The sequence below is a fragment of the Amphiura filiformis genome, chromosome 17 (genome assembly GCF_039555335.1).
Source record: "Amphiura filiformis chromosome 17, Afil_fr2py, whole genome shotgun sequence".
NCBI lineage: Eukaryota > Metazoa > Echinodermata > Ophiuroidea > Amphilepidida > Amphiuridae > Amphiura > Amphiura filiformis.
The window spans coordinates 23,241,181-23,267,153 of record NC_092644.1 but is presented as its reverse complement, the minus strand read 5'-3'; the positions used below and the strand labels follow the sequence as shown (position 1 = coordinate 23,267,153).

Here is a 25,973-nt window from a genome sequence, read left to right as displayed (position 1 = left end):
GAGAAGTAACTTATATAACCCCATCCAGAAGAGCCAGTCACTGTGGATGAGACTGTGGGCTATGCAACAGTTACTTTGCTTAGATTAGGATCACTCTCTAGGACAGACACTGTCAGTAAGTAACTAGCCCATAGAAATAAATGGGAAAAGTCAACCCATATAACCCCACCCAGAAGAGTCAGTCACTGTGGATGAGACTGTGGGCTATGCAACAGTTACTTTGCTTAGATTAGGATCACTCTCTAGGACAGATACTGTCAGTAAGTAACTAGCCCATAGAAATAAATGGGAAAAGTCAACCCATATAACCCCACCCAGAAGAGTAAGTCACTGTGTATGAGACTGTGGGCTATGCAACAGTTACTTTGCTTAGATTAGGATCACTCTCTAGGACAGACACTGTCAGTAAGTAACTAACCCATAGAAATAAATGGGAGAAATCAACCCATATAACCCCACCCAGAAGAGTCTGTCACTGTGGATGAGACTGTGGGCTATGCAACAGTTACTTTGCTTAGATTAGGATCACTCTCTAGGACAGATACTGTCAGTAAGTAACTAACCCATAGAAATAAATGGGAGAAATCAACCCATATAACCCCACCCAGAAGAGTCTGTCACTGTGGATGAGACTGTGGGCTATGCAACAGTTACTTTGCTTAGATTAGGATCACTCTCTAGGACAGATACTGTCAGTAAGTAACTAGCCCATAGAAATAAATGGGAGAAGTCAACCCATATAACCCCACCCAGAAGAGTCTGTCACTGTGGATGAGACTGTGGGCTATGCAACAGTTACTTTGCTTAGATTAGGATCACTCTCTAGGACAGATACTGTCAGTAAGTAACTAGCCCATAGAAATAAATGGGAGAAGTCAACCCATGTAACCCCACCCAGAAGAGTCAGTCACTGTGGATGAGACTGTGGGCTATGCAACAGTTACTTTGCTTAGATTAGGATCACTCTCTAGGACAGACACTGTCAGTAAGTAACTAGTCCATAGAAATAAATGGGAAAAGTCAACTCATACAAACCCACCCAGAAGAGTCAGACACCGTGGATGAGACTGTGGGCTATGCAACAGTTACTTTGCTTAGATTAGGATCACTCTCTAGGACAGACACTGTCAGTAAGTAACTAGTCCATAGAAATAAATGGGAGAAGTCAACCCATATAACCCCACCCAGAAGAGCCAGTCACTGTGGATGAGACTGTGGGCTATGTAACAGTTACTTTGCTTAGATTAGGATCACTCTCTAGGACAGACACTGTCAGTAAGTAACTAACCCATAGAAATAAATGGGAGAAGTCAACCCATGTAACCCCACCCAGAAGAGTCAGTCACTGTGGATGAGACTGTGGGCTATGCAACAGTTACTTTGCTTAGATTAGGGTCACTCTCTAGGACAGATACTGTCAGTAAGTAACTAGTCCATAGAAATAAATGGGAGAAGCCAACCCATATAACCCACCCAGAAGAGTCTGTCACTGTGGATGAGACTGTGGGCTATGCAACAGTTACTTTGCTTAGATTAGGATCACTCTCTAGGACAGATACTGTCAGTAAGTAACTAGCCCATAGAAATAAATGGGAGAAGTCAACCCATATAACCCCACCCAGAAGAGTCAGTCACTGTGGATGAGACTGTGGGCTATGCAACAGTTACTTTGCTTAGATTAGGATCACTCTCTAGGACAGATACTGTCAGTAAGTAACTAGCCCATAGAAATAAATGGGAGAAGTCAACCCATACAAACCCACCCAGAAGAGTAAGTCACTGTGGATGAGACTGTGGGCTATGCAACAGTTACTTTGCTTAGATTAGGATCACTCTCTAGGACAGATACTGTCAGTAAGTAACTAACCCATAGAAATAAATGGGAGAAGTCAACCCATATAACCCCACCCAGAAGAGTCTGTCACTGTGGATGAGACTGTGGGCTATGCAACAGTTACTTTGCTTAGATTAGGATCACTCTCTAGGACAGATACTGTCAGTAAGTAACTAACCCATAGAAATAAATGGGAGAAGTCAACCCATATAACCCCACCCAGAAGAGTCAGTCACTGTGGATGAGACTGTGGGCTATGCAACAGTTACTTTGCTTAGATTAGGATCACTCTCTAGGACAGACACTGTCAGTAAGTAACTAGTCCATAGAAATAAATGGAAGAAGTCAACCCATATAACCCTACCCAGAAGAGCCAGTCACTGTGGGTGAGACTGTGGGCTATGCAACAGTTACTTTGCTTAGATTAGGATCACTCTCTAGGACAGACACTGTCAGTAAGTAACTAGCCCATAGAAATAAATGGGAGAAGTCAACCCATGTAACCCCACCCAGAAGAGTCAGTCACTGTGGATGAGACTGTGGGCTATGCAACAGTTACTTTGCTTAGATTAGGATCACTCTCTAGGACAGACACTGTCAGTAAGTAACTAACCCATAGAAATAAATGGGAGAAGCCAACCCATATAACCCCACCCAGAAGAGTCAGTCACTGTGGATGAGACTGTGGGCTATGCAACAGTTACTTTGCTTAGATTAGGATCACTCTCTAGGACAGACACTGTCAGTAAGTAACTAGCCCATAGAAATAAATGGGAGAAGTCAACCCATATAACCCCACCCAGAAGAGTAAGTCACTGTGGATGAGACTGTGGGCTATGCAACAGTTACTTTGCTTAGATTAGGATCACTCTCTAGGACAGACACTGTCAGTAAGTAACTAGCCCATAGAAATAAATGGGAGAAGTCTACCCATATAACCCTACCCAGAAGCATCAGTCACTGTGGATGAGACTGTGGGCTATGTAACAGTTACTTTGCTTAGATTAGGATCACTCTCTAGGACAGATACTGTCAGTAAGTAACTAGCCCATAGAAATAAATGGGAGAAGTCAACTCATACAACCCCACCCAGAAGAGTCTGTCACTGTGGATGAGACTGTGGGCTATGCAACAGTTACTTTGCTTAGATTAGGATCACTCTCTAGGACAGATACTGTCAGTAAGTAACTAACCCATAGAAATAAATGGGAGAAGTCAACTCATACAACCCCACCCAGAAGAGTCTGTCACTGTGGATGAGACTGTGGGCTATGCAACAGTTACTTTGCTTAGATTAGGATCACTCTCTAGGACAGACACTGTCAGTAAGTAACTAGCCCATAGAAATAAATGGGAGAAGTCTACCCATATAACCCCACCCAGAAGAGTTGGTCACCGTGGATGAGACTGTGGGCTATGCAACAGTTACTTTGCTTAGATTAGGATCACTCTCTAGGACAGACACTGTCAGTAAGTAACTAGCCCATAGAAATAAATGGGAGAAGTCAACCCATGTAACCCCACCCAGAAGAGTCAGTCACTGTGGATGAGACTGTGGGCTATGTAACAGTTACTTTGCTTAGATTAGGATCACTCTCTAGGACAGATACTGTCAGTAAGTAACTAACCCATAGAAATAAATGGGAGAAGTCAACTCATACAACCCCACCCAGAAGAGTAAGTCACTGTGGATGAGACTGTGGGCTATGCAACAGTTACTTTGCTTAGATTAGGATCACTCTCTAGGACAGACACTGTCAGTAAGTAACTAGCCCATAGAAATAAATGGGAGAAGTCAACCCATATAACCCTACCCATAAGAGTCTGTCACTGTGGATGAGACTGTGGGCTATGCAACAGTTACTTTGCTTAGATTAGGATCACTCTCTAGGACAGACACTGTCAGTAAGTAACTAGTCCATAGAAATAAATGGGAGAAGTCAACCCATATAACCCCACCCAGAAGAGTCAGTCACTGTGGATGAGACTGTGGGCTATGCAACAGTTACTTTGCTTAGATTAGGATCACTCTCTAGGACAGATACTGTCAGTAAGTAACTAACCCATAGAAATAAATGGGAGAAGTCAACCCATACAAACCCACCCAGAAGAGTAAGTCACTGTGGATGAGACTGTGGGCTATGCAACAGTTACTTTGCTTAGATTAGGATCACTCTCTAGGACAGATACTGTCAGTAAGTAACTAACCCATAGAAATAAATGGGAGAAGTCAACCCATATAACCCTACCCATAAGAGTCTGTCACTGTGGATGAGACTGTGGGCTATGTAACAGTTACTTTGCTTAGATTAGGATCACTCTCTAGGACAGACACTGTCAGTAAGTAACTAGTCCATAGAAATAAATGGGAGAAGTCAACCCATATAACCCCACCCAGAAGAGTCAGTCACTGTGGATGAGACTGTGGGCTATGCAACAGTTACTTTGCTTAGATTAGGATCACTCTCTAGGACAGACACTGTCAGTAAGTAACTAACCCATAGAAATAAATGGGAGAAGTCAACCCATATAACCCAACCCAGAAGAGTTGGTCACCGTGGATGAGACCGTGGGCTATGCAACAGTTACTTTGCTTAGATTAGGATCACTCTCTAGGACAGATACTGTCAGTAAGTAACTAGCCCATAGAAATAAATGGGAGAAATCAACCCATATAACCCCACCCAGAAGAGTCTGTCACTGTGGATGAGACTGTGGGCTATGCAACAGTTACTTTGCTTAGATTAGGATCACTCTCTAGGACAGATACTGTCAGTAAGTAACTAGCCCATAGAAATAAATGGGAGAAGTCAACCCATATAACCCCACCCAGAAGAGTCTGTCACTGTGGATGAGACTGTGGGCTATGCAACAATTACTTTGCTTAGATTAGGATCACTCTCTAGGACAGATACTGTCAGTAAGTAATTAGTCCATAGAAATAAATGGGAAAAGTCAACCCATACAAACCCACCCAGAAGAGTCAGTCACTGTGGATGAGACTGTGGGCTATGCAACAATTACTTTGCTTAGATTAGGATCACTCTCTAGGACAGATACTGTCAGTAAGTAACTAGCCCATAGAAATAAATGGGAGAAGTCAACCCATATAACCCTACCCAGAAGAGTCAGTCACTCTGGATGAGACTGTGGGCTATGCAACAGTTACTTTGCTTAGATTAGGATCACTCTCTAGGACAGACACTGTCAGTAAGTAACTAACCCATAGAAATAAATGGGAGAAGTCAACCCATATAACCCCACCCAGAAGAGTAAGTCACTGTGGATGAGACCGTGGGCCATGCAACAGTTACTTTGCTTAGATTAGGATCACTCTCTAGGACAGACACTGTCAGTAAGTAACTAGCCCATAGAAATAAATGGGAGAAGTCAACCCATATAACCCAACCCAGAAGAGTCAGACACTGTGGATGAGACTGTGGGCTATGCAACAGTTACTTTGCTTAGATTAGGATCACTCTCTAGGACAGACACTGTCAGTAAGTAACTAACCCATAGAAATAAATGGGAGAAGTCAACCCATACAACCCCACCCAGAAGAGTTGGTCACTGTGGGTGAGACTGTGGGCTATGCAACAGTTACTTTGCTTAGATTAGGATCACTCTCTAGGACAGACACTGTCAGTAAGTAACTAACCCATAGAAATAAATGGGAGAAGTCAACCCATATAACCCCACCCAGAAGAGTCAGTCACTGTGGATGAGACTGTGGGCTATGCAACAGTTACTTTGCTTAGATTAGGATCACTCTCTAGGACAGATACTGTCAGTAAGTAACTAGTCCATAGAAATAAATGGGAGAAGCCAACCCATACAAACCCACCCAGAAGAGTCAGTCACTGTGGATGAGACTGTGGGCTATGCAACAGTTACTTTGCTTAGATTAGGATCACTCTCTAGGACAGATACTGTCAGTAAGTAACTAACCCATAGAAATAAATGGGAGAAGCCAACCCATACAACCCCACCCAGAAGAGTCTGTCACTGTGGATGAGACTGTGGGCTATGCAACAGTTACTTTGCTTAGATTAGGATCACTCTCTAGGACAGATACTGTCAGTAAGTAACTAACCCATAGAAATAAATGGGAGAAGTCATCCCATATAACCCTACCCAGAAGAGTCAGTCACTCTGGATGAGACTGTGGGCTATGTAACAGTTACTTTGCTTAGATTAGGATCACTCTCTAGGACAGATACTGTCAGTAAGTAATTAGTCCATAGAAATAAATGGAAGAAGTCAACCCATATAACCCTACCCAGAAGAGTCAGTCACTCTGGATGAGACTGTGGGCTATGCAACAGTTACTTTGCTTAGATTAGGATCACTCTCTAGGACAGATACTGTCAGTAAGTAACTAGCCCATAGAAATAAATGGGAGAAGTCAACCCATATAACCCAACCCAGAAGAGTTGGTCACTGTGGATGAGACTGTGGGCTATGCAACAGTTACTTTGCTTAGATTAGGATCACTCTCTAGGACAGACACTGTCAGTAAGTAACTAACCCATAGAAATAATAATGGGAGAAGTCAACCCATATAACCCCACCCAGAAGAGTCAGTCACTGTGGATGAGACTGTGGGCTATGCAACAGTTACTTTGCTTAGATTAGGATCACTCTCTAGGACAGATACTGTCAGTAAGTAACTAACCCATAGAAATAAATGGGAGAAGTCAACCCATATAACCCCACCCAGAAGAGTTGGTCACCGTGGATGAGACTGTGGGCTATGCAACAGTTACTTTGCTTAGATTAGGATCACTCTCTAGGACAGACACTGTCAGTAAGTAACTAGCCCATAGAAATAAATGGGAGAAGTCAACCCATATAACCCCACCCAGAAGAGTCAGTCACTGTGGATGAGACTGTGGGCTATGCAACAGTTACTTTGCTTAGATTAGGATCACTCTCTAGGACAGATACTGTCAGTAAGTAACTAGCCCATAGAAATAAATGGGAGAAGCCAACCCATACAAACCCACCCAGAAGAGTCAGTCACTGTGGATGAGACTGTGGGCTATGCAACAGTTACTTTGCTTAGATTAGGATCACTCTCTAGGACAGATACTGTCAGTAAGTAACTAACCCATAGAAATAAATGGGAGAAGTCAACCCATATAACCCCACCCAGAAGAGTCAGTCACTGTGGATGAGACTGTGGGCTATGCAACAGTTACTTTGCTTAGATTAGGATCACTCTCTAGGACAGACACTGTCAGTAAGTAACTAGCCCATAGAAATAAATGGGAGAAGTCAACCCATACAACCCCACCCAGAAGAGTAAGTCACTGTGGATGAGACTGTGGGCTATGTAACAGTTACTTTGCTTAGATTAGGATCACTCTCTAGGACAGATACTGTCAGTAAGTAACTAGTCCATAGAAATAAATGGAAGAAGTCAACCCATATAACCCTACCCAGAAGAGCCAGTCACTGTGGGTGAGACTGTGGGCTATGCAACAGTTACTTTGCTTAGATTAGGATCACTCTCTAGGACAGATACTGTCAGTAAGTAACTAACCCATAGAAATAAATGGGAGAAGTCAACCCATATAACCCCACCCAGAAGAGTCAGTCACTGTGGATGAGACTGTGGGCTATGCAACAATTACTTTGCTTAGATTAGGATCACTCTCTAGGACAGATACTGTCAGTAAGTAACTAACCCATAGAAATAAATGGGAGAAGCCAACCCATACAACCCCACCCAGAAGAGTCTGTCACTGTGGATGAGACTGTGGGCTATGCAACAGTTACTTTGCTTAGATTAGGATCACTCTCTAGGACAGATACTGTCAGTAAGTAACTAACCCATAGAAATAAATGGGAGAAGTCAACCCATATAACCCTACCCATAAGAGTCTGTCACTGTGGATGAGACTGTGGGCTATGCAACAGTTACTTTGCTTAGATTAGGATCACACTCTAGGACAGACACTGTCAGTAAGTAACTAGCCCATAGAAATAAATGGGAGAAGTCAACCCATACAACCCCACCCAGAAGAGTCTGTCACTGTGGATGAGACTGTGGGCTATGCAACAGTTACTTTGCTTAGATTAGGATCACTCTCTAGGACAGATACTGTCAGTAAGTAACTAACCCATAGAAATAAATGGGAGAAGTCAACCCATATAACCCCACCCAGAAGAGTAAGTCACTGTGGATGAGACTTGTGGGCTATGCAACAGTTACTTTGCTTAGATTAGGATCACTCTCTAGGACAGACACTGTCAGTAAGTAACTAGTCCATAGAAATAAATGGGAGAAGCCAACCCATATAACCCCACCCAGAAGAGTCAGACACTGTGGATGAGACTGTGGGCTATGCAACAGTTACTTTGCTTAGATTAGGATCACTCTCTAGGACAGATACTGTCAGTAAGTAACTAACCCATAGAAATAAATGGGAGAAGCCAACCCATACAACCCCATCCAGAAGAGTCTGTCACTGTGGATGAGACTGTGGGCTATGCAACAGTTACTTTGCTTAGATTAGGATCACTCTCTAGGACAGATACTGTCAGTAAGTAACTAACCCATAGAAATAAATGGGAGAAGTCAACCCATATAACCCCACCCAGAAGAGTAAGTCACTGTGGATGAGACTGTGGGCTATGCAACAGTTACTTTGCTTAGATTAGGATCACTCTCTAGGACAGATACTGTCAGTAAGTAACTAGCCCATAGAAATAAATGGGAGAAGTCAACCCATACAAACCCACCCAGAAGAGTCAGTCACTGTGGATGAGACTGTGGGCTATGCAACAGTTACTTTGCTTAGATTAGGATCACTCTCTAGGACAGATACTGTCAGTAAGTAACTAACCCATAGAAATAAATGGGAGAAGTCAACCCATATAACCCCACCCAGAAGAGTAAGTCACTGTGGATGAGACTGTGGGCTATGCAACAGTTACTTTGCTTAGATTAGGATCACTCTCTAGGACAGATACTGTCAGTAAGTAACTAACCCATAGAAATAAATGGGAGAAGTCAACCCATATAACCCCAACCAGAAGAGTCAGTCACTGTGGATGAGACTGTGGGCTATGCAACAGTTACTTTGCTTAGATTAGGATCACTCTCTAGGACAGACACTGTCAGTAAGTAACTAGCCCATAGAAATAAATGGGAGAAGTCAACCCATGTAACCCCACCCAGAAGAGTAAGTCACTGTGGATGAGACTGTGGGCTATGCAACAGTTACTTTGCTTAGATTAGGATCACTCTCTAGGACAGACACTGTCAGTAAGTAACTAACCCATAGAAATAAATGGGAGAAGTCAACTCATACAACCCCACCCAGAAGAGTAAGTCACTGTGGATGAGACTGTGGGCTATGCAACAGTTACTTTGCTTAGATTAGGATCACTCTCTAGGACAGACACTGTCAGTAAGTAACTAACCCATAGAAATAAATGGGAGAAGTCAACCCATATAACCCCACCCAGAAGAGTCAGTCACTGTGGATGAGACTGTGGGCTATGCAACAGTTACTTTGCTTAGATTAGGATCACTCTCTAGGACAGACACTGTCAGTAAGTAACTAACCCATAGAAATAAATGGGAGAAGCCAACCCATATAACCCTACCCAGAAGAGTAAGTCACTGTGGATGAGACTGTGGGCTATGCAACAGTTACTTTGCTTAGATTAGGATCACTCTCTAGGACAGATACTGTCAGTAAGTAACTAACCCATAGAAATAAATGGGAGAAGCCAACCCATACAACCCCACCCAGAAGAGTCTGTCACTGTGGATGAGACTGTGGGCTATGCAACAGTTACTTTGCTTAGATTAGGATCACTGTCTAGGACAGACACTGTCAGTAAGTAACTAGCCTATAGAAATAAATGGGAAAAGTCAACCCATACAAACCCACCCAGAAGAGTCAGTCACTGTGGATGAGACTGTGGGCTATGCAACAGTTACTTTGCTTAGATTAGGATCACTCTCTAGGACAGACACTGTCAGTAAGTAACTAGTCCATAGAAATAAATGGGAGAAGTCAACCCATATAACCCCTACCCAGAAGAAGTAAGTCACCGTGGATGAGACCTACCCAGAAGAGTCTGTCACCGTGGATGAGACTGTGGGCTATGCAACAGTTACTTTGCTTAGATTAGGATCACTCTCTAGGACAGACACTGTCAGTAAGTAACTAGTCCATAGAAATAAATGGGAGAAGTCAACCCATATAACCCCACCCAGAAGAGTCAGTCACTGTGGATGAGACTGTGGGCTATGCAACAGTTACTTTGCTTAGATTAGGATCACTCTCTAGGACAGACACTGTCAGTAAGTAACTAACCCATAGAAATAAATGGGAGAAGTCAACCCATATAACCCCACCCAGAAGAGTCAGTCACTGTGGATGAGACTGTGGGCTATGCAACAGTTACTTTGCTTAGATTAGGATCACTCTCTAGGACAGACACTGTCAGTAAGTAACTAGCCCATAGAAATAAATGGGAGAAGTCAACCCATATAACCCCACCAGAAAAGTCAGTCACTGTGGATGAGACTGTGGGCTATGCAACAGTTACTTTGCTTAGATTAGGATCACTCTCTAGGACAGACACTGTCAGTAAGTAACTAACCCATAGAAATAAATGGGAGAAGTCAACCCATATAACCCCACCCATAAGAGTCAGTCTCTGTGGATGAGACTGTGGGCTCATGCAACAGTTACTTTGCTTAGATTAGGATCACTCTCTTAGGACAGACACTGTCAGTAAGTAACTAACCCATAGAAATAAATGGGAGAAGTGAACCCAAATAACCCAACCCAGAAGAGTCAGTCACTGTGGATGAGACTGTGGGCTATGCAACAGTTACTTTGCTTAGATTAGGATCACTCTCTAGGACAGACACTGTCAGTAAGTAACTAGCCCATAGAAATAAATGGGAGAAGTCAACCCATATAACCCTACCCAGAAGAGTAAGTCACTGTGGATGAGACTGTGGGCTATGCAACAGTTACTTTGCTTAGATTAGGATCACTCTCTAGGACAGACACTGTCAGTAAGAAACTAGCCCATAGAAATAAATGGGAGAAGTCAACCCATATAACCCTACCCAGAAGAGTAAGTCACTGTGGATGAGACTGTGGGCTATGCAACAGTTACTTTGCTTAGATTAGGATCACTCTCTAGGACAGACACTGTCAGTAAGTAACTAGCCCATAGAAATAAATGGGAGAAGTGAACCCATATAACCCCACCCAGAAGAGTAAGTCACTGTGGATGAGACTGTGGGCTATGCAACAGTTACTTTGCTTAGATTAGGATCACTCTCTAGGACAGACACTGTCAGTAAGTAACTAACCCATAGAAATAAATGGGAGAAGTCAACCCATATAACCCTACCCAGAAGAGTAAGTCACTGTGGATGAGACTGTGGGATATGCAACAGTTACTTTGCTTAGATTAGGATCACTCTCTAGGACAGACACTGTCAGTAAGTAACTAACCCATAGAAATAAATGGGAGAAGTGAACCCAAATAACCCAACCCAGAAGAGTCAGTCACTGTGGATGAGACTGTGGGCTATGCAACAGTTACTTTGCTTAGATTAGGATCACTCTCTAGGACAGACACTGTCAGTAAGTAACTAGCCCATAGAAATAAATGGGAGAAGTCAACCCATATAACCCTACCCAGAAGAGTAAGTCACTGTGGATGAGACTGTGGGCTATGCAACAGTTACTTTGCTTAGATTAGGATCACTCTCTAGGACAGATACTGTCAGTAAGTAACTAGCCCATAGAAATAAATGGGAGAAGTGAACCCAAATAACCCAACCCAGAAGAGTCAGACACTGTGGATGAGACTGTGGGCTATGCAACAGTTACTTTGCTTAGATTAGGATCACTCTCTAGGACAGACACTGTCAGTAAGTAACTAGCCCATAGAAATAAATGGGAGAAGTGAACCCAAATAACCCAACCCAGAAGAGTCAGACACTGTGGATGAGACTGTGGGCTATGCAACAGTTACTTTGCTTAGATTAGGATCACTCTCTAGGACAGACACTGTCAGTAAGTAACTAGCCCATAGAAATAAATGGGAGAAGTCAACCCATATAACCCCACCCAGAAGAGTAAGTCACTGTGGATGAGACTGTGGGCTATGCAACAGTTACTTTGCTTAGATTAGGATCACTCTCTAGGACAGACACTGTCAGTAAGTAACTAGCCCATAGAAATAAATGGAAGAAGTCAACCCATATAACCCTACCCAGAAGAGTAAGTCACTGTGGATGAGACTGTGGGCTATGCAACAGTTACTTTGCTTAGATTAGGATCACTGTCTAGGACAGACACTGTCAGTAAGTAACTAGTCCATAGAAATAAATGGGAGAAGTCAACCCATATAACCCTACCCAGAAGAGTCAGTCACTGTGGATGAGACTGTGGGCTATGCAACAGTTACTTTGCTTAGATTAGGATCACTCTCTAGGACAGATACTGTCAGTAAGTAACTAACCCATAGAAATAAATGGGAGAAGTGAACCCAAATAACCCAACCCATAAGAGTCAGACACTGTGGATGAGACTGTGGGCTATGCAACAGTTACTTTGCTTAGATTAGGATCACTCTCTAGGACAGACACTGTCAGTAAGTAACTAGCCCATAGAAATAAATGGGAGAAGTCAACCCATATAACCCCACCCAGAAGAGTCAGACACTGTGGATGAGACTGTGGGCTATGCAACAGTTACTTTGCTTAGATTAGGATCACTCTCTAGGACAGACACTGTCAGTAAGTAACTAGCCCATAGAAATAAATGGGAGAAGTCAACCCATATAACCCCACCCAGAAGAGTAAGTCACTGTGGATGAGACTGTGGGCTATGCAACAGTTACTTTGCTTAGATTAGGATCACTCTCTAGGACAGACACTGTCAGTAAGTAACTAGTCCATAGAAATAAATGGGAGAAGTCAACCCATATAACCCTACCCAGAAGAGTAAGTCACCGTGGATGAGACTGTGGGCTATGCAACAGTTACTTTGCTTAGATTAGGATCACACTCTAGGACAGACACTGTCAGTAAGTAACTAGCCCATAGAAATAAATGGGAGAAGTCAACCCATATAACCCCACCCAGAAGAGTAAGTCACTGTGGATGAGACTGTGGGCTATGCAACAGTTACTTTGCTTAGATTAGGATCACTCTCTAGGACAGACACTGTCAGTAAGTAACTAACCCATAGAAATAAATGGGAGAAGTGAACCCAAATAACCCTACCCAGAAGAGTCAGTCACTGTGGATGAGACCGTGGGCTATGCAACAGTTACTTTGCTTAGATTAGGATCACTCTCTAGGACAGACACTGTCAGTAAGTAACTAGCCCATAGAAATAAATGGGAGAAGTCAACCCATATAACCCCAGCCATAAGAGTAAGTCACTGTGGATGAGACTGTGGGCTATGCAACAGTTACTTTGCTTAGATTAGGATCACTCTCTAGGACAGACACTGTCAGTAAGTAACTAGTCCATAGAAATAAATGGGAGAAGTCAACCCATATAACCCTACCCAGAAGAGTAAGTCACCGTGGATGAGACTGTGGGCTATGCAACAGTTACTTTGCTTAGATTAGGATCACTCTCTAGGACAGACACTGTCAGTAAGTAACTAGCCCATAGAAATAAATGGGAGAAGTCAACCCATATAACCCCACCCAGAAGAGTAAGTCACCGTGGATGAGACTGTGGGCTATGCAACAGTTACTTTGCTTAGATTAGGATCACTCTCTAGGACAGACACTGTCAGTAAGTAACTAGCCCATAGAAATAAATGGGAGAAGTCAACCCATGTAACCCCACCCAGAAGAGTAAGTCACCGTGGATGAGACTGTGGGCTATGCAACAGTTACTTTGCTTAGATTAGGATCACTCTCTAGGACAGACACTGTCAGTAAGTAACTAGCCCATAGAAATAAATGGGAGAAGTCAACCCATATAACCCAACCCAGAAGAGTAAGTCACTGTGGATGAGACTGTGGGCTATGCAACAGTTACTTTGCTTAGATTAGGATCACTCTCTAGGACAGACACTGTCAGTAAGTAACTAGCCCATAGAAATAAATGGGAGAAGTCAACCCATATAACCCCACCCAGAAGAGTCAGTCACTGTGGATGAGACTGTGGGCTATGCAACAGTTACTTTGCTTAGATTAGGATCACTCTCTAGGACAGACACTGTCAGTAAGTAACTAACCCATAGAAATAAATGGGAGAAGTCAACCCATATAACCCACCCAGAAGAGTAAGTCACTGTGGATGAGACTGTGGGCTATGCAACAGTTACTTTGCTTAGATTAGGATCACTCTCTAGGACAGACACTGTCAGTAAGTAACTAGTCCATAGAAATAAATGGGAGAAGTCAACCCATATAACCCTACCCAGAAGAGTAAGTCACTGTGGATGAGACTGTGGGCTATGCAACAGTTACTTTGCTTAGATTAGGATCACTCTCTAGGACAGACACTGTCAGTAAGTAACTAACCCATAGAAATAAATGGGAGAAGTCAACCCATGTAACCCCACCCAGAAGAGTAAGTCACCGTGGATGAGACTGTGGGCTATGCAACAGTTACTTTGCTTAGATTAGGATCACTCTCTAGGACAGACACTGTCAGTAAGTAACTAGCCCATAGAAATAAATGGGAGAAGTCAACCCATATAACCCTACCCAGAAGAGTAAGTCACCGTGGATGAGACTGTGGGCTATGCAACAGTTACTTTGCTTAGATTAGGATCACTCTCTAGGACAGACACTGTCAGTAAGTAACTAGCCCATAGAAATAAATGGGAGAAGTCAACCCATATAACCCTACCCAGAAGAGTAAGTCACCGTGGATGAGACTGTGGGCTATGCAACAGTTACTTTGCTTAGATTAGGATCACTCTCTAGGACAGACACTGTCAGTAAAGTAACTAGCCCATAGAAATAAATGGGAGAAGTCAACCCATATAACCCCACCCATAAGAGTCAGACACTGTGGATGAGACTGTGGGCTATGCAACAGTTACTTTGCTTAGATTAGGATCACTCTCTAGGACAGACACTGTCAGTAAGTAACTAGCCCATAGAAATAAATGGGAGAAGTCAACCCATACAAACCCACCCAGAAGAGTCAGACACCGTGGATGAGACTGTGGGCTATGCAACAGTTACTTTGCTTAGATTAGGATCACTCTCTAGGACAGACACTGTCAGTAAGTAACTAGCCCATAGAAATAAATGGGAGAAATCAACCTATATAACCCCACCCAGAAGAGTAAGTCACTGTGGATGAGACTGTGGGCTATGCAACAGTTACTTTGCTTAGATTAGGATCACTCTCTAGGACAGACACTGTCAGTAAGTAACTAGTCCATAGAAATAAATGGGAGAAGTCAACCCATATAACCCTACCCAGAAGAGTAAGTCACCGTGGATGAGACTGTGGGCTATGCAACAGTTACTTTGCTTAGATTAGGATCACTCTCTAGGACAGACACTGTCAGTAAGTAACTAGTCCATAGAAATAAATGGGAGAAGTCAACCCATATAACCCTACCCAGAAGAGTAAGTCACCGTGGATGAGACTGTGGGCTATGCAACAGTTACTTTGCTTAGATTAGGATCACTCTCTAGGACAGACACTGTCAGTAAGTAACTAGCCCATAGAAATAAATGGGAGAAGTCAACCCATATAACCCCACCCATAAGAGTCAGACACTGTGGATGAGACTGTGGGCTATGCAACAGTTACTTTGCTTAGATTAGGATCACTCTCTAGGACAGACACTGTCAGTAAGTAACTAGTCCATAGAAATAAATGGGAGAAGTCAACCCATATAACCCTACCCAGAAGAGTAAGTCACCGTGGATGAGACTGTGGGCTATGCAACAGTTACTTTGCTTAGATTAGGATCACTCTCTAGGACAGACACTGTCAGTAAGTAACTAGTCCATAGAAATAAATGGGAGAAGTCAACCCATATAACCCTACCCAGAAGAGTCAGACACTGTGGATGAGACTGTGGGCTATGCAACAGTTACTTTGCTTAGATTAGGATCACTCTCTAGGACAGACACTGTCAGTAAGTAACTAGTCCATAGAAATAAATGGGAGAAGTCAACCCATATAACCCTACCCAGAAGAGTAAGTCACCGTGGATGAGACTGTGGGCTATGCAACAGTTACTTTGCTTAGATTAGGATCACTCTCTAGGACAGACACTGTCAGTAAGTAACTAGTCCATAGAAATAAATGGGAGAAGTCAACCCATATAACCCTACCCAGAAGAGTAAGTCACCGTGGATGAGACTGTGGGCTATGCAACAGTTACTTTGCTTAGATTAGGATCACTCTCTAGGACAGACACTGTCAGTAAGTAACTAGCCCATAGAAATAAATGGGAGAAGTCAACCCATATAACCCCACCCATAAGAGTCAGACACTGTGGATGAGACTGTGGGCTATGCAACAGTTACTTTGCTTAGATTAGGATCACTCTCTAGGACAGATACTGTCAGTAAGTAACTAACCCATAGAAATAAATGGGAGAAGTCAACCCATATAACCCCATCCAGAAGAGTCTGTCACTGTGGATGAGACTGTGGGCTATGCAACAGTTACTTTGCTTAGATTAGGATCACTCTCTAGGACAGACACTGTCAGTAAGTAACTAGCCCATAGAAATAAATGGGAGAAGTCAACCCATATAACCCTACCCAGAAGAGTAAGTCACCGTGGATGAGACTGTGGGCTATGCAACAGTTACTTTGCTTAGATTAGGATCACTCTCTAGGACAGACACTGTCAGTAAGTAACTAGCCCATAGAAATAAATGGGAGAAGTCAACCCATATAACCCTACCCAGAAGAGTAAGTCACCGTGGATGAGACTGTGGGCTATGCAACAGTTACTTTGCTTAGATTAGGATCACTCTCTAGGACAGACACTGTCAGTAAGTAACTAGCCCATAGAAATAAATGGGAGAAGTCAACCCATATAACCCCACCCATAAGAGTCAGACACTGTGGATGAGACTGTGGGCTATGCAACAGTTACTTTGCTTAGATTAGGATCACTCTCTAGGACAGACACTGTCAGTAAGTAACTAGCCCATAGAAATAAATGGGAGAAGTCAACCCATACAAACCCACCCAGAAGAGTCAGACACCGTGGATGAGACTGTGGGCTATGCAACAGTTACTTTGCTTAGATTAGGATCACTCTCTAGGACAGACACTGTCAGTAAGTAACTAGCCCATAGAAATAAATGGGAGAAATCAACCTATATAACCCCACCCAGAAGAGTAAGTCACTGTGGATGAGACTGTGGGCTATGCAACAGTTACTTTGCTTAGATTAGGATCACTCTCTAGGACAGACACTGTCAGTAAGTAACTAGTCCATAGAAATAAATGGGAGAAGTCAACCCATATAACCCTACCCAGAAGAGTAAGTCACCGTGGATGAGACTGTGGGCTATGCAACAGTTACTTTGCTTAGATTAGGATCACTCTCTAGGACAGACACTGTCAGTAAGTAACTAGTCCATAGAAATAAATGGGAGAAGTCAACCCATATAACCCTACCCAGAAGAGTAAGTCACCGTGGATGAGACTGTGGGCTATGCAACAGTTACTTTGCTTAGATTAGGATCACTCTCTAGGACAGACACTGTCAGTAAGTAACTAGCCCATAGAAATAAATGGGAGAAGTCAACCCATATAACCCCACCCATAAGAGTCAGACACTGTGGATGAGACTGGGCTATGCAACAGTTACTTTGCTTAGATTAGGATCACTCTCTAGGACAGACACTGTCAGTAAGTAACTAGTCCATAGAAATAAATGGGAGAAGTCAACCCATATAACCCTACCCAGAAGAGTAAGTCACCGTGGATGAGACTGTGGGCTATGCAACAGTTACTTTGCTTAGATTAGGATCACTCTCTAGGACAGACACTGTCAGTAAGTAACTAGTCCATAGAAATAAATGGGAGAAGTCAACCCATATAACCCTACCCAGAAGAGTCAGACACTGTGGATGAGACTGTGGGCTATGCAACAGTTACTTTGCTTAGATTAGGATCACTCTCTAGGACAGACACTGTCAGTAAGTAACTAGTCCATAGAAATAAATGGGAGAAGTCAACCCATATAACCCTACCCAGAAGAGTAAGTCACCGTGGATGAGACTGTGGGCTATGCAACAGTTACTTTGCTTAGATTAGGATCACTCTCTAGGACAGACACTGTCAGTAAGTAACTAGTCCATAGAAATAAATGGGAGAAGTCAACCCATATAACCCTACCCAGAAGAGTAAGTCACCGTGGATGAGACTGTGGGCTATGCAACAGTTACTTTGCTTAGATTAGGATCACTCTCTAGGACAGACACTGTCAGTAAGTAACTAGCCCATAGAAATAAATGGGAGAAGTCAACCCATATAACCCCACCCATAAGAGTCAGACACTGTGGATGAGACTGTGGGCTATGCAACAGTTACTTTGCTTAGATTAGGATCACTCTCTAGGACAGACACTGTCAGTAAGTAACTAACCCATAGAAATAAATGGGAGAAGTCAACCCATGTAACACTACCCAGAAGAGTAAGTCACCGTGGATGAGACTGTGGGCTATGCAACAGTTACTTTGCTTAGATTAGGATCACTCTCTAGGACAGACACTGTCAGTAAGTAACTAACCCATAGAAATAAATGGGAGAAGTCAACCCATGTAACACTACCCAGAAGAGTCAGACACTGTGGATGAGACTGTGGGCTATGCAACAGTTACTTTGCTTAGATTAGGATCACTCTCTAGGACAGACACTGTCAGTAAGTAACTAACCCATAGAAATAAATGGGAGAAATCAACCCATATAACCCTACCCAGAAGAGTCAGTCACTGTGGATGAGACCGTGGGATATGCAACAGTTACTTTGCTTAGATTAGGATCACTCTCTAGGACAGACACTGTCAGTAAGTAACTAGTCCATAGAAATAAATGGGAGAAGTCAACCCATATAACCCTACCCAGAAGAGTAAGTCACCGTGGATGAGACTGTGGGCTATGCAACAGTTACTTTGCTTAGATTAGGATCACTCTCTAGGACAGACACTGTCAGTAAGTAACTAGTCCATAGAAATAAATGGGAGAAGTCAACCCATATAACCCTACCCAGAAGAGTCAGACACTGTGGATGAGACTGTGGGCTATGCAACAGTTACTTTGCTTAGATTAGGATCACTCTCTAGGACAGATACTGTCAGTAAGTAACTAACCCATAGAAATAAATGGGAGAAGTCAACCCATATAACCCCACCCAGAAGAGTCAGTCACTGTGGATGAGACTGTGGGATATGCAACAGTTACTTTGCTTAGATTAGGATCACTCTCTAGGACAGACACTGTCAGTAAGTAACTAGTGCATAGAAATAAATGGGAGAAGTCAACCCATATAACCCCAACCAGAAGAGTCAGTCACTGTGGATGAGACTGTGGGCTATGCAACAGTTACTTTGCTTAGATTAGGATCACTCTCTAGGACAGACACTGTCAGTAAGTAACTAGTCCATAGAAATAAATGGGAGAAGTCAACCCATGTAACACTACCCAGAAGAGTAAGTCACTGTGGATGAGACCGTGGGCTATGCAACAGTTACTTTGCTTAGATTAGGATCACTCTCTAGGACAGACACTGTCAGTAAGTAACTAACCCATAGAAATAAATGGGAGAAGTCAACCCATATAACCCCACCCAGAAGAGTAAGTCACCGTGGATGAGACTGTGGGCTATGCAACAGTTACTTTGCTTAGATTAGGATCACTCTCTAGGACAGACACTGTCAGTAAGTAACTAGTCCATAGAAATAAATGGGAGAAGTCAACCCATATAACCCCACCCAGAAGAGTAAGTCACCGTGGATGAGACTGTGGGCTATGCAACAGTTACTTTGCTTAGATTAGGATCACTCTCTAGGACAGACACTGTCAGTAAGTAACTAGTCCATAGAAATAAATGGGAGAAGTCAACCCATATAACCCTACCCAGAAGAGTCAGTCACTGTGGATGAGACTGTGGGCTATGCAACAGTTACTTTGCTTAGATTAGGATCACTCTCTAGGACAGACACTGTCAGTAAGTAACTAACCCATAGAAATAAATGGGAGAAGTGAACCCAAATAACCCTACCCAGAAGAGTCAGTCACTGTGGATGAGACCGTGGGCTATGCAACAGTTACTTTGCTTAGATTAGGATCACTCTCTAGGACAGACACTGTCAGTAAGTAACTAGTCCATAGAAATAAATGGGAGAAGTCAACCCATATAACCCTACCCAGAGGAGTAAGTCACTGTGGATGAGACCGTGGGCTATGCAACAGTTACTTTGCTTAGATTAGGATCACTCTCTAGGACAGACACTGTCAGTAAGTAACTAACCCATAGAAATAAATGGGAGAAGTCAACCCATATAACCCTACCCAGAAGAGTAAGTCACTGTGGATGAGACTGTGGGCTATGCAACAGTTACTTTGCTTAGATTAGGATCACTCTCTAGGACAGACACTGTCAGTAAGTAACTAACCCATAGAAATAAATGGGAGAAGTCAACCCATATAACCCCACCCAGAAGAGTCAGTCACTGTGGATGAGACTGTGGGCTATGCAACAGTTACTTTGCTTAGATTAGGATCACTCTCTAGGACAGACACTGTCAGTAAGTAACTAACCCATAGAAATAAATGGGAGAAGTCAACCCATATAACCCCACCCAGAAGAGTAAGTCACTGTGGATGAGACTGTGGGCTATGCAACAGTTACTTTGCTTAGATTAGGATCACTCTCTAGGACAGACACTGTCAGTAAGTAACTAGTCCATAGAAATAAATGGGAAAAGTCATCCCATATAACCCCACCCAGAAGAGTAAGTCACTGTGGATGAGACTGTGGGCTATGCAACAGTTACTTTGCTTAGATTAGGATCACTCTCTAGGACAGACACTGTCAGTAAGTAACTAACCCATAGAAATAAATGGGAGAAGTCAACCCATATAACCCCACCCAGAAGAGTCAGTCACTGTGGATGAGACTGTGGGATATGCAACAGTTACTTTGCTTAGATTAGGATCACTCTCTAGGACAGACACTGTCAGTAAGTAACTAGTCCATAGAAATAAATGGGAGAAGTCAACCCATATAACCCTACCCAGAAGAGTAAGTCACCGTGGATGAGACTGTGGGCTATGCAACAGTTACTTTGCTTAGATTAGGATCACTCTCTAGGACAGATACTGTCAGTAAGTAACTAACCCATAGAAATAAATGGGAGAAGTCAACCCATACAACCCCACCCAGAAGAGTCTGTCACTGTGGATGAGACTGTGGGCTATGCAACAGTTACTTTGCTTAGATTAGGATCACTCTCTAGGACAGATACTGTCAGTAAGTAACTAACCCATAGAAATAAATGGGAGAAGTCAACCCATACAACCCCACCCAGAAGAGTCTGTCACTGTGGATGAGACTGTGGGCTATGCAACAGTTACTTTGCTTAGATTAGGATCACTCTCTAGGACAGATACTGTCAGTAAGTAATTAGTCCATAGAAATAAATGGGAGAAGTCAACCCATATAACCCTACCCAGAAGAGTCAGTCACTGTGGATGAGACTGTGGGCTATGCAACAGTTACTTTGCTTAGATTAGGATCACTCTAGGACAGACACTGTCAGTAAGTAACTAACCCATAGAAATAAATGGGAGAAGTCAACCCATATAACCCCACCCAGAAGAGTCTGACACTGTGGATGAGACTGTGGGCTATGCAACAGTTACTTTGCTTAGATTAGGATCACTCTCTAGGACAGACACTGTCAGTAAGTAACTAACCCATAGAAATAAATGGGAGAAGTCAACCCATATAACCCTACCCAGAAGAGTCAGTCACTGTGGATGAGACTGTGGGCTATGCAACAGTTACTTTGCTTAGATTAGGATCACTCTCTAGGACAGACACTGTCAGTAAGTAACTAGCCCATAGAAATAAATGGGAGAAGTCAACCCATATAACCCCATCCAGAAGAGTCTGTCACTGTGGATGAGACTGTGGGCTATGCAACAGTTACTTTGCTTAGATTAGGATCACTCTCTAGGACAGATACTGTCAGTAAGTAACTAACCCATAGAAATAAATGGGAGAAGTCAACCCATATAACCCCACCCAGAAGAGTAAGTCACTGTGGATGAGACTGTGGGCTATGCAACAGTTACTTTGCTTAGATTAGGATCACTCTCTAGGACAGATACTGTCAGTAAGTAACTAGTCCATAGAAATAAATGGGAGAAGTCTACCCATATAACCCCACCCAGAAGAGTCAGTCACTGTGGATGAGACTGTGGGCTATGCAACAGTTACTTTGCTTAGATTAGGATCACTCTCTAGGACAGACACTGTCAGTAAGTAACTAGTCCATAGAAATAAATGGGAGAAGCCAACCCATATAACCCTACCCAGAAGAGTAAGTCACTGTGGATGAGACTGTGGGCTATGCAACAGTTACTTTGCTTAGATTAGGATCACTCTCTAGGACAGACACTGTCAGTAAGTAACTAACCCATAAAAAATAAATGGGAGAAATCAACCTATATAACCCTACCCAGAAGAGTCAGTCACTTCTTGCACATTCTGCACACAGAAAGTTATGTTACAAAGAATCAGGTGAATCTCACTTGAGTTTCCAAGTTCCAGAAAAATCTGTTGAAAAAATCACAATGTTCACCACAATATTGTTATGATTTTTGCATTATGTTGAATAACAGGTTTCTATTTATTTAACACAATGAAGTGCCTATATAAATTTGGTCCAATCTTGGTTCATTATACACCAAAATTTGTTTGAAATTTCAGTCCATCAAGCCTATGTTTTGCCGAAAATTGGTTCCTGGTTCCCAAAGTTCAACACCACACACCTCTACCAAAATTTAAGTTAAGTGCCCCCTGGGGTGACCACAACAATTTGTAAAAGTATAAAAATGGCTACTTTAATCATTTCTGTGAAATCATGTTTCAAAATACTCTTTTTTTCTTATTCTTAAATTCCTCAGCTCTTAGATTAATACCAGAAGCTGTACCAGGTACATCCATTGCAGCCACTCCTAACAGCGATTTCAAAAATGATGAAATAACCGTTCAGTTTGATGTGGATGAAGACGAAAAAACTGTCCAAATTCTGATATACAATGATACTATAGAAGAGCCCAGCTTGGAGAGTTTTGTGGTGCGAATCAGCAGTGTATCACCACAGAGTACTCAGGGGCCATCGGTTCTAGATGCTTCCATTGATAATGATAACAGAGAGACTATTGTGTTCATCCGAGATGATGATGGTAGGATATTGGGCTGTTCCAATTGAAATCTATACACCATGGAAGACATGGTCTTAATATCCCACAACAGAGGGTGTGTAGATTTCATATGGAGTTGGCCATTTAGGTAACTCCATTGGAACACTCCCTGTGTTGAAGATTAAGGTCATGTCTTCCATATAGGGCATATGGATTTCAACTGGAATAGCCCATGATAAATAATTTAGAATCTGTTGAGCCCACAGGCTACTACAGACCATGTATCAACAGTCAAGGACCCCGTGTATTGTATGCTGTGAATCCTCGCATATGCATGAGGGCAGAATGTTCGATTGTGCTGTGTCTAGCAATCACGCCAACGTTGCATGCCTTTGCGATTATGCGGTAGAGCTTTGCGTGCCTTACGCGATAGACCATAAAAATATGTGGTAAGTGTGTAGCAGTTTTGCCTGTCGCATTTCATGGAACAATCGGCCCTCATTATCGGGTGATGCTGAGACTTTGACTGCTTGGACGTGGTCTGTTATCTTTTTCATCCATGGTTGAGCCACTTAGGACTGCCAATGTTGTAATCATATAAATGGCAAGTAACATAATGAAAAGTCACAGATCATTCACACAGTTGTCAATGGAGGAGATTGGAATGTTTATCTCAGGGGTTCTCGACAATTTTAAAAACCTAGATAATTTCGCAGGCCAGTAACATCTTGCATAATGTGTGGGGTGTAGGGGTCCGCCTTATAGGCCCCTGGTTCACCTCCTGAAGCTCTAAACAAAATTTAGGTTGAACAATGAAGTGATTTTTATAGGACATAGAGGCTTCTGAAATCCATGAAAGAAATCAAAATTTCATTGACTTGAACTTGCAATCAATAAATATCAAATTGAACATGTTTCATTAAGGTTGGTCTGAACCCTGGAATTATGAAAACTTTTAGGACTCATAACTGCTAAATTGTTGGTGTAATGTATATAAAAGTATACATATTTAGAATGGCAAAGACTTGATAAGTTCATCTGTGAGGTCAAATTTGTCAAAAATCCCCCAAAACGGTTTTTTTTGCCCACTTCTTTTTCGTAAATCGTAACAAAAAAATTCTTGGGCCCAAAATTTTTTTTTATTCATTTTTAAAAACTATTGAATTTTGACCAACTTCACCAAAAATATTTGAAATTGGAGCGAAAATCAGGCTTTTTTATGATTTTTTTTTTTAATTCAGCATTTTCTGACCATTTTTGGTGCAAATTTCGTAAAGTTGGTTGAAATTCAAAAAAAATAAAAAAATGGCTCCTAGATATTTTTATCTAATTTTTAAAAACTAATAAAAACAATTTTTTGGCCCAAGAATTTTTTTGTTACGATTTACGAAAAAGAAGTGGGCCAAAAATGAACATATTGGGCCAAATTTGACCTCACAGATGAACTTATCAAGTCTTTGCCATTCTAAATATGTATACTTTTATATACTTTACACCAACAATTTAGCAGTTATGAGGCACGAAAGTTTGCATATTTCCAGGGTTCAGACCAACCTTAAGGCCTGGTATGTCTGTTCCATTTTTGTAAATATAATGCCAAATAAAAGAAAAGCAGATTGTTTCAATTTGCCATATTTTTGGATCAAAAGTAGAATTTTTTTCAGAATTTAAAACAGACATTACCACAGAAATAAAGCATGTAGTAGGGATTCAATCATGTTTCACAGTTGTTCATCACTATTTAACAATGATGCTTCTGTGTGGTTTACTTCGCGAGGGCAGCTATTACTAAAAGAACGTGTTTTGTTAAACGGTGGTGAGCAACAGTGAAACATGATTGAATCCCTTTCAACAGCAAGCTAAAGATCGTCTAATTCACATGATTATTTTATGAGGAATGTCAGTAAAGTCATTGCCACTCAACATTACAAGAACATCAATGATTTCTCTGTTGATATCAACAATAAAACTACAGAAGAAAACAGCAATGTTTAGCCGCTTCCTCCAAAAAAATAAATTCAACATGTAAGCATGTATAGGCACACAAATGTTGACAAATTTTACCTGCTCACGTGTAACGTGTATGCACACTTCCCGTATCCACAGTATAGGAAGAGTTGTTGAAATTCTGTTTGATCTCTTCTTTAGGAACATTCCAACTTGTAAGCAGTAGCCGGCATGTATCAGAATCTGTAGGGAGTATTACAGTCATCGTTGAAAGGACTGGACCAGCTCAAGATAGACAGATAGCTTGTAAGTACAATGTGCTGCTGGGTCAGCAATATATAAAAAAAGAAGCTTAGTGACTTATAGTGCGCAGACACAAAGGCTAGACCTTGATCCACAAGCCTTGGCACACTTCATAGGTTGTTGCTGACCACTACAGCCCTATATCATTCCATAAACCATTAAACAACAACACAGGAATTTTTAGCTAATAAGAAGCGCACACCCTAGACATTTCACATTTGACCTTCACAACATTCTGATTGGTTAATCATATAACATATTCATCTTGAGTGACCAATTAAAATACAGTTTCTAAACATTTAAAGGCATACATTGGAATAACAGATGTGGAAATAGGAGTATGAACTGGCCAGTAGATACAAGTTGTAGTCCTACTGTATATGGCATATTGGATGGCCTAGGGGAAAGTTAACCCATATTTGCAAGACTAACCTTGCCTTCAAGGTGAAACAAACCTACTCATTTTACCCTCTGGCCATGGGCTGGCCTGGTATCAGATCT

General features: G+C 42.2%; 1 long non-coding RNA gene across 1 annotated transcript; it reads left to right on the top strand.

Moving 5' to 3' along the window:
* Nucleotides 1–1,331: 1,331 nt before the first annotated feature.
* LOC140138330 (uncharacterized) lies at nt 1,332–25,469 on the top strand. The gene is made up of 3 exons (XR_011856981.1): nt 1,332–1,420; nt 22,983–23,264; nt 25,371–25,469. It is a non-coding gene; the product is annotated as an uncharacterized lncRNA (long non-coding RNA).
* The last annotated feature ends 504 nt before the right edge of the window (nt 25,470–25,973 follow it).